The following is a 10,234-nucleotide window of genomic DNA, read 5'->3' on the forward strand; positions in this document are numbered from 1 at the left end:
AACTAAACAACAACAACCCTTCTCCGGAGGTCGGGGCTGGGGGAAGGTGGAGGGGGACTGAACGGTCTAACTCTGTAATCACATGGTTGGTTCTCCCAGCAACCAGCCCCAGCCATAGGTGTTTTCCAAGAGTCTCCTCACTAACCTAACAAAAGACACCATATCAAGCTATTTCCAGGCAATTCCAAGGGTTTTCGGAGCTCTGTGCCAGAAATGGGGTCAAAGACCAAATACATATTTTATATTATGAATCATAACATCACAGTCTTCAACTCTGAGGCTGAAAATTGAATTTGTAACCTGATTATCCCACACGTCACCAGCTTATGAGGTTACTCATAGTAGCCAGGGCCCCAGCCACCTTGACCACACACTGTCACCAGGATCCTCTGCAAGTTTTCTAGAACTCCAGATGAAATGCCCATGAGACATCTGTTCTGACTCCACTTTCACCATCAGCCCTGAGATCCTGAGTGACTCCCCCACTCTTCTCTCCCCAAGGAACCCCTCCTCCACCTATAGCCTGACTCCTTTGGCCTTGGGGAGTCCTCTGGGCCAGTATGGCTCACCCCAGCAGGGCACAGACCCCTTCTTCAAGTGCCCCCAGCAACACTGAGCCTGACTTATTTCATATTTAATACAGGAAACTTGGAGGAAACAGAGAAGATAGCATGGAGGGTCTTCACAGAGGTTCCCTTCTTAGAGTTGTCAATTTATCAAATAAAAATCTAGGTTGCCCAATTTAAATTGTAGTTCAGACAAACAATTTTTTAGTGTCACTACGTTTTGGGCAATATTAGGAACCATGCAACAGTCGGAACATATTTATGCTAAAATATTATTTGTTGTCTATCTGAAATGCAAATTTAAGTGAGCATCCAGCTTTTTTTTTTCTGGCATCCAGCATCTTATCTGGAGATCCCACCCCCTTCTGATGCCTTTCAATTACCCTTGACGTGTCACGTCCCACAGTGTGGGTATCCTGAATAAACCCTCCTTTCCAGGGAGTCCGGGAGTCCAGGTTTTCCTTCCTTGAGGCTCAAAGCAATAAAAGCAGTTTTCTCCTGGAGAGCTGAGAGCTCCTTCCAAGTCCCGATTTTAGGTCCCAGGATGACTGATCAGGAGAACAACCATTCCTGGCAAGGGAAACCCTACCCACTCCCAGAAGAATGTGCTCTTGCCCTTTGGCCCCCAAAAGGCATCAGAACAATATTCTGGAGTCAGGACATTTCCTAAGGTCTTAGGTTGAGTGGCTGTTCTAGAATAACCCGGCCTGGAAGGATATCTGTGGGAGAGTTCAGGTTGCCTGAGGCCTGGACAGGCCATCTAGCTGCCTTTAGGGGCCTCAGTCAGCCATCCTTGAAGATAAGGCTTCAGGCCACTTTCCTGGATGTTCTGATAACAGCTCCCAGTCCTGGACAAGATACATCACACACCTTCCCAGAAGAAACAGTCATTCTGGAAACATCTGTGAGGTGGCTCTGCCCACGGGAAGACATGCATTAACATTATCACACAGAGAAGTGAAGGGCTCCCCTCGTGGCTCAGACAGTAAAGAATCTGCCTGCAACGCAGGAGAGGTGGGTTTGATCCCTGGGCGGGGAAGATTCCCTGGAGGAGGAAATGGCAACCCACTCCAGTATTCTTGCCTGGGAAATCCAGGAAGAGAGGAGCCTGATGGGCTACAGCCCATGGGGTCTCAAAAGAATCAGACATGACTAAGCAACTAAACAACAGAGAAGCGAACCTCTGCATCCAGAACAGAGTAACTCAGCTACTTTACCTTTATAGCACTGAAGGCCTATTAAAAGTTTTCCCCTAAATCAAGGCCAAAATCCCAGCCTCGATTTAAACAAGAGGACAGCTTGCATATTTTAAAGGTTGGGTTTTCCTCCATAGAACCACCAAACTTTCATAGAATCTAGGAGTCCAGTCTTAGCCAAGACCTCACCAGCTCCCCCAGCTCCATACATACCACAAGTGACTCATTCAACAGATAGATTAAAAAAAACTTTGAATGCCTTGCTAGGTTTTTTTTTTTGGTTCAAAAATACAGTGATGATTCAATTACGTAGCTCTGCTGGCACCAAATTCTTAAAAAAAAACCCAATGAGTTTTCCAGATAACTGAAGCTTATCTTTCCGAAAGTCAGTACTTTGTTGACTTTAGGTGTTTTGATTGGAATCTGTCAAAAATGTCACAGCACAGTTCTATGTCTGCTTTTTTTAGTTTTCTGTCTCCTTTGTCCTCGGGCTACCAGATGGTTTAACACTGTTGCTAACACAGTCTGTCTGCAGTGGCTCCCTCCCCGGTCTTGACTCGCTGTTGAGGAGGATGTGCTAAAAAAGAGTGAATAGAATTTCCGGGTCTATAGTCTCCTATTCTTACAAATAGAGCTCTTGTCTCTAGTGTGGGACTTTGTGAAGGTTATTCCAGGGACTCGGGGTGGGGGTAGGGGGTTTATTTTGCTTTGTGGATTAATTTTAGATATTCATCATTCCAAAAGGTTAAGATTTCTTCCCTTCCGGATCAGTGAGGTGTTATTATCATGAAATGTGCAAGTTCCTTTAGGATGAGCTATAAAAGTTAGGGCTGTTGCTAAGGGAACCAGGCAAAGCTTGCTTAATGTATAAACCTGGTAATTATATTTAAAATTCAAGGAGCAGCCAGAGATTCCTAATGGGAGAGGAAAGACTCTGCCTTTGAAAAAGAAAGTGGAAAATCGCTCCTCTCTCGTGGGACAAGGAGGCTTCTGAAGCTCATCAATTGAAGCCTAGAGACAAGCTTCTGTGACCCTTCTCTTTTGTGTTTCTAATGGGAGGAGAAAAGGAAAACTGCTCTTCCCATAGGAAAGTGGAGAAACACAGGCAGCCCTCTCTTCCCTCGGAGCAGTTTGGCTGATGGAGGAGGAGGGAGAAAGAGCAGAGGAAGGTCACCAGCTCCAGAGACTAAAGGGCAAGTCGGAGACAGAGACCCTGAAGCAAGGTGAGGAAAGAGCTAAACATTTTTGCCCCCTACTAAAGGAAATAGGTTAAAAAATTTTTTTTTTAAATTTTAATTGAAGGACAAAGACCTGACACTGTCCCTCGACGCAGGCTCTCTCTTCCAGATCGCTCTCCCAACCCCAACCCGCTTCTGCCTCCATCCCGGTCTCAGATCACATGGGAGGCGGACCCAGGCAGGTCAGAGAATGTGAGATTTCAAGAGCTTGTCCAGTTCATCATACTCAGTTAACCACTGTAGAAACTAAGAGCCACGGAGGTCCTCAGGGAGGAATGTAAGTTCGAACTCCTAACTCCGGAGGTTTTCCCATTGCATCATCCACGGCAGGAATATCCCTGAAAAATTAGGTAATTTTCTCACTTAACAGCTCCCTCAGAGCTATAAAGAGCAATGTTCCCAAAGTGTGTTCCAGAGAACACTAGCCCAAGAGATACTCTGGCAGTTCCACATCTGGGTATCTACCCCTCAAAATTGAAAGCAGGACTCAAAGAGATATTTGCACAGCCCTGTTCACAGCATCACCGTTCAGGACAGCCAAATGCTGCAAACAACCCCAGAATCCACAGATGTATGAATGGAAAAACAAAAGGCAGTTAATACACACAACGGGATATTATTCAACTTGAAAGGGACATTGGCACTTCCCTGGTGGCCCTGTGGCTTAAGACTCTGAGCTCTGGATGCAAGGGGCCCAGGTTTGACCCCTGGGCAGGGAACTAGACCCCACATGCCACAATGAAGATACTGTGAGGCACAGCCAAATAAACAAACAAATTTTTTTTTTTTTTAAAAAAGGACAGAGATTCTGACACCTGCTACAACATGGATGAACCTTGGGGAACATCCGCCAAGTCAGGCACAAAAGGACTAAGACAGTCACAAAAGGACAAATATTGTGTGCCAGCATTTATACAAGGTCTCTAGAGCGTCAAATTCATAGAGACAGAAAGGACAGTGGTGGTTGCTGCGGGCTGGTGGGGGCTGGGGGGAATGGGGAGTTACTGGTTAATAGGTGCAGAGTTATTTGAGAGCAGATGGCAAGGTTCTAGGATGGATGGTTGCACAGCAGTGTGAACCGACTTACCGCTACTGCGTGGTAAATTTTGTCGTATGCATATTTCCCCACCAAAACACACACACACACACACACACACACACACACACACACACACACACACACACACACGAGATGCTCCACTAATGAGTGCTATCACTAAGGTCTGAATTCTGCCCCTTCCAACCCCACTCACAGACAGCCTCAGCCCCGGCAAGTCAGTGCACATTCAATAAAAGACTCAGAGAAGTCCTAAATCAAAGACAGTTTAATTTGATTTAGTCAAGCGTTTCCTCAACTGAATACAGACCCTTTTTATTTTCCTGGAGCGCTATTAATAGCCCACATCCTTGGTGCACCCTCGGGAAATGCTGATAAAGAGCTTCGTGCCTCTCAAAGCACTTCTATCAATTCCTCACTGGATGCAACCAGCAGTCTAAAGATAGTGCCTGACAGTGAGAGCTCAGCAAGATTTATTAACTATTGGACAATCAATGAGCTTATTAATCATTTCTGGTGCACTGATGAAGAAACTGGGGCCCAGAAAAGTCAAGCCCTGGCTCAAGGCCTCACAGAGCTACTCTGCCAAGACCAGTGGCAGAGTGAAGATAGACCCATGCCCTGCCCCCCCAATCCAGTTCCATGGTCAGGAATGGGTCCTCCAACCCTGTGCTGATGTCCTGCTGTCCCTCCTTGGTGCCAGTGTATGAGCACATTCCTTACAAATTCAGAGCCCCAGGGTTCCTGGATAGCAGGTGGGGATATCAAGGGGGGCAGAAGGACTCAGGGATTCAGGCTCTGATTCCTGATATCACAGAGTACCTAATGACCCCACAGGGTCCCAGCTTCCATCTCCCTTCTCTGTTCCTTTCTCAAAAATAGAGGTGGGAGCGTTTTGAGGTGTCCCAGCCCCTAAAGCAATTCCTGATTTTTACTGATATAAGACTACCTGCCTGCATGCATGCTCAGTCACCCAGTCATGTCTGACTTTTTGTGACTCCAGAGACTGCAGTCCGCCAGGCTCCTCTGTCCACAGGATTTCCCAGGCAAGAGTACTGGAGTGGGCTGCCACTTTCTTCTCCAGGGAATCTTCCCAACCTAGGGATCGAACCCATGTCTCCTGCATTGGCAGGCAGATTCTTTACCACTTGTGCCACCTGGGAAGCCCCTGAAGACTCGTCTGGGTAAGTAAGTGAAAGTCGCAAAGTTGTGTCCGACTCTTTGCGACCCCATGGACTGTACTGTCCATGGAATTCTCCAGGCCAGAATACTGGAGTGGGAAGCCTTTCCCTTCTCCAGGGGATCTTCCGAGCCCAGGGATCAAACCCAGGTCTCCTAGACTGCAGGAGAATTCTTTACCAGCTAAGCCACAAGGAAAGCCCTTGAAGACTCACCTAGGTACCACTAAAACACAGACTCAAATGAAATAAGTCAGACAGAGAAAGCCAGGTATGATCCCACCTGTATATGGAATCAAAAACACAGGTAAACAAACTCATAGAAAATGAAACCAGATTTAAGATTGCCAGAGGCAGGGAGTAGGGGTGAGGGAATGGGATGAAGGTACAAACTTCCAGTTATAAGATACAGATGTCCTGGGGATGTACTACGTAATATTATATTTAAAAATACTGTATTGGTATAGTCAAAAGCTGCTAAGAGAATAGATCCTGAAAGTTTTCATCAAAAGGAGAAAATTTTTGTAATTACACATGGTGATAGATGGTAACTAACTTCACTGCGGTAATCACTACACAGTGTACATGTATATCAAGTCATTACGCTGTACACCTTGAACTTACACAGTGTGGTATGTTAATTATATTTCAATAAATCTAAAAAAAAGTATGCTTCAGTATCCTCATCTATTAAAAAGACAAATAAATATAAAATAAAACAGAGGTGTCCAGGCTCCCTCCCTGGGAGATTCTAACTCAGTAGGTCCGGGGCAGGACTCAGGAATGTCTTGAGTATCTTTGACCTTCACACTAAAAGGGACCTTAACAGAACATCCGCAGGTCTAGGTCCCTGTTCCATAGATACTGCAGCTGAGACTCAACAAATTGTCCAAGTTCACACAAATACATTTCTAACCATTTAAAAACAGACACAAAAGCAAAATCCTCCAGGAAAGATGTCCGTTGGTTTGTTTTTAAATCAAAATGGATCATCCGTGCAAACCTGACTTTTCATCCTTTCCTGCCCAGTGGAGACCACCCTTCTCTGCTTCCTTTGGGGAGGTCCAACCACCAGAAAATGGTCCCAGCCACCAGCTCCCTGTGACAGACCCAACTCCGCCCGCAGCCTTGACCCAAGTTGCTTTCTGAGCTGTGTGTGCTGTGCGTCAGTAGCTCAGTTGTGTCCGACTCTGCAACCCCATGGACTGCAGCCCGCCAGGCTCCTCTGTCCATGGAATTCTCCAGGCATGGAGACCAAATGGGGTTTGGCTCTGCTCCCTCAACCCACTTCCGTGTGAGCACACCACTATCTCAGGCTTGAGCTATGCTGTGAGAGGGAGCTAGCAGCCGCCAAGCTCTCCCTCCCTGGGAGCCCCCACTCCCCACCGCCCCACCCCAGTTGACCCTACCCCCAACTCACCACCTCTGTTGTAGAACCTGAGGCCCCCGCCCCATCGGTTGCAGGAGATAGATGAGCCTCAGCCAGGCTGGGCACACACACAGCATTCCGGCGTCACTGGCAGGGCCTTGTCAGAGCAGATGGAAAAGTCAGAGGACACTCCATTCCCCAAATTCCTTTTCTGAGAGCTCTACCCTGTCCCAGCCTCCACAAGTTAGAGTCTTTTCAAAATGAGTTAAAACCCAGCTCCTCCCCACCCACAGACACCGATTTTCTTATTTCAGGTCCCAGGAGGAGGGTAACTAAGAGATGGAGAGATCACCGGGGATGTTGGGGAACACATCTGGCTTTGCTGGTGAAGTCGCCGCTCCCGTCTAGAGGGCCAGTGTGCAGGGGTCTTACCCACCTCGGCCTCACCCCAACAGGGCCTCAATGTCCATGTGGTCCCACAGTCCTTGCCAGCCAGAAGAGCATGGCTTGGAGTCACAGACCCAACTTCAAACCCTGGCTTTCTGGCAGTGTGACACTGAACCAGTCTGGGACTATTTCCCCGTCTGTAAAATGTGCATGATCGTATCTAGGCATCTGCGTCATCAGGTACTGGTGAGAGGCTGCAGGTCAAGTGCACAGAGCTGAACGCTCAGTGAATCGCAGTGACGGTCATTTCCTGAGCTCTGGCGAGACCGGTTCTCCTTTGCCCTAAAGGATGCCACAGGATATGGGACCCGGACTGCAGCCATCATAGAGCAAATAATGGCCATCTAGAAACCACTGATTCAGTTAAATAAAAATTTACCCCACACACAAACAAAAAAATAATAATAATGGATATGGTGGGGGGGTGGGTTGGGGGGTGGGTTTTCAGGTAAAAATAAAAATCGGGGATGTAAGAACACCTGAAATTTGACCCAAGAATGTGTAATTTGATCTGTTTTGCTAAACTGCTTTCCAGAAGGTTGCATCAATTACACCTCCTCACACAATGTAGGAACATGCCGATTTTGCTACCCTCTCCGCGACAATGCTTACAGCAACTTTTTTGTTTTTGGCCAGCATGCTGGATCTTAGTTCCCTGATCAGGGATGGAAGTGATGCCCCCCGAAGCGGAAGCAAGGAGTCTTAACCACTGGACTGCCAGGGAAGTTCTTATAGGGAGATTATCTTAAGGCATTGTCAGATTGACAAACTGTCTCATGGTTGTCCTGACTGGTCAATCTGTGATTACAAGTGAGGTTGACGTTTTTTTCATATTTATTGGACATCTTCTTTTGTGATTTTTCCTATTCGTGTTCTTTGTTTCTTTTTCTAAGGCTTGTTTTTAATTATATTACAGTATTAACTTACAACTTATGCATTAACTTATAAGTCATTTCCTATAAAAATATAAATGTCTAAATTTGTCTTTTATTGTATTGTTTCCATGTATTCCAAAGGTTAACATTTTTTATGTAATGAAAGCCATCTTTTCTAATTTCTGCTTTTGATATGACAATGAAGACATTATTTACCGCCAAAATTATATATTTGCTTAAATATATTTTATTCTAGCATTTTATTATTTTCTTTCCTATATTCTACCTTTAGTCCCTCTAGAACAGTGCTCTTCAATATGGCAGTCACCAGTCACAAATAGCTATTTATATTTCAATTAAAATAAAAAATTCAGTTTCTCAATGCAATAGCCCTATTTCAAGTGCTCAGTAACATGTGGCCAGTGGCTGTCATGTTGAACAGTACAGATATAGGATATGTCCATCATCAAAGAAAATTCTATTGGAGAGCACTGGTCTATAATTTAGTGAATGATGGGGAAAGGTAGGGAACCCAACATTTTTTTCAAGATAGTTCAGGTAGTTGTTCCAGAAACATATTTTGGATAACCCATTGTCTTTTTATCTCAATTTGACATGTCACATTTAAAATATTTACAAGTCCGGGGACTTCCCTGGTGGTCCAGTAGTTAAGACTCTATGCTTCCAATGCAGGGGGTTTGGGTTTGATCCTTAGTCAGGGAACTAAGATTCCCACATGTTGCAAGGTTGGCCAAACAATAAAATTTAAAAAATATGTTTATAAGTCTAGTAATATATACCTGGATCCATTTCTGTACTGCCTATTATATTCCTTATCTTTCTAATCCCCACCTGGACCACACAGTTCCTACCGCGGTGATCTTGTATTACAATACTTAGTACAGTAATAGTTTTTTTCTTTCCTCATTATTCTTTTTTTAAAAATCCTGGAAATTCTCACACTTATTTTTTTCCTGTAAAATCATTTTTCAGTTTGGAGTTGAATTTATATCTATACAGTAACTCAGCTCATGAACAGCCTTTATCTGGTCCCATTTTCTCAACTTCCCATCGAACTCTGTCACCACTGGCCTCAGCTGCTTGCCCTTCCACAGCATGCCTGTGCCCTGGGCCCTCCTCCTGGATCTCACTCCTCTGGTCCCCTCGGGACTTTGGTTTGCTCTCTCAACTCACAGGCATCTGGGGATGCCCCCGGGGCGGATGGAGGTGCTTCTTCTCCTTCTGTGCTTTGTACACTCCTACCTTGGAACAACTAACTTACGATTTTGCATTTGTTTACAAGTCTGTCTTCTCACCATGGAAAACAATTTGAGGACAAGGACTATCACCTTTCAACTCTGAATTCCTACAACCTAGCACAGTACTTTGGCTTAAGGCTGAGCAGACATGTCTTGAGTCAGAGAGCATAACTCAAGTAACATTGGCAGAGTTGGTCATGACGTGCCATGGAAGACTGGATGGGCTTGGAGCAGGCTGGGGCTGAGACAGAGGTGTACTGTGTTGGTTTAATCTGGCAGTGAGCGATAACTGCACTGGAGCTGGGAAGCAGCAAAAAGCCAGGAGACTAGTTAAGAGGCCAGTATAAAGTTCAAGGCAAACAGAGGAAAGGGTTGAGTAAGGGTGGTGACTGGGGCTTGGAAAGAACGGGACATTGTAGCAGGATGACGCAGGGTCAGAACTGTCAGGAGACTGACGGCAGACAGAGTTAAAACTAACAGGATCTTTCTGCAATTTAATCTCGCTGGATTTTCAATACCCTTAAGTGTTTTGTGTCATTCACCAACATTATAATGAGATTTACTATAAAATTGAAATGAATTATTATAACCTAACCAATGATTTTTCTAGCACTAGCTGAATTGCCTCAGTCAAGACCCTTAACCTGGGACCTCCCTGGTGGTTTGGTGAACTAAGAATCCACCTTCCAATGCAGGGGACACGGGTTCAATCCCTACTCTGGGAACTGAGTTCTTACATGCTACAGGTCAACTAAGCCTGTGTACCACAACAAAGACCCAGAGCAGCCAAAAAAACTCCAAACAAGCAAACAACAACAACAAAACCTCCCCATAACTGTTTCCTTGCCTGTACAATAGGTATTGTTATGGTAACTCCTTTAGAAGGCCATGGTGAGAATTACATGTGTTAACACTTGGCATGTGCTTAGTATGTATGTGAAAGTCACTCAGTTGCGTCCAACTCTTTGCAACCCCACGGACTATACAGTCCATGGAATTTTCTATGCCAGAATACTGGAGTGGGTAGCCTTTCCCTTCTGCAGGGGATC

General features: G+C 45.4%; 1 protein-coding gene across 1 annotated transcript in view; it reads right to left on the reverse strand.

Moving 5' to 3' along the window:
* Window positions 1–7,146, reverse strand: part of MYH10 (myosin heavy chain 10) — a 155,623-nt gene extending 148,477 nt beyond the window's left edge. The window contains exons 1-2 of the mRNA XM_060394825.1: window positions 7,041–7,146; window positions 6,656–6,761 (exon numbers count right to left, since the gene is read on the reverse strand). The gene's annotated coding sequence lies outside the window, so the exon portion shown is untranslated. The remainder of the gene's footprint in view (window positions 1–6,655; window positions 6,762–7,040) is intronic.
* Between the last annotated feature and the right edge of the window lie 3,088 nt (window positions 7,147–10,234).

Source organism: Ovis aries, chromosome 11 (assembly GCF_016772045.2).
Source record: "Ovis aries strain OAR_USU_Benz2616 breed Rambouillet chromosome 11, ARS-UI_Ramb_v3.0, whole genome shotgun sequence".
In the NCBI taxonomy this organism is placed as follows: Eukaryota; Metazoa; Chordata; class Mammalia; order Artiodactyla; family Bovidae; genus Ovis; species Ovis aries.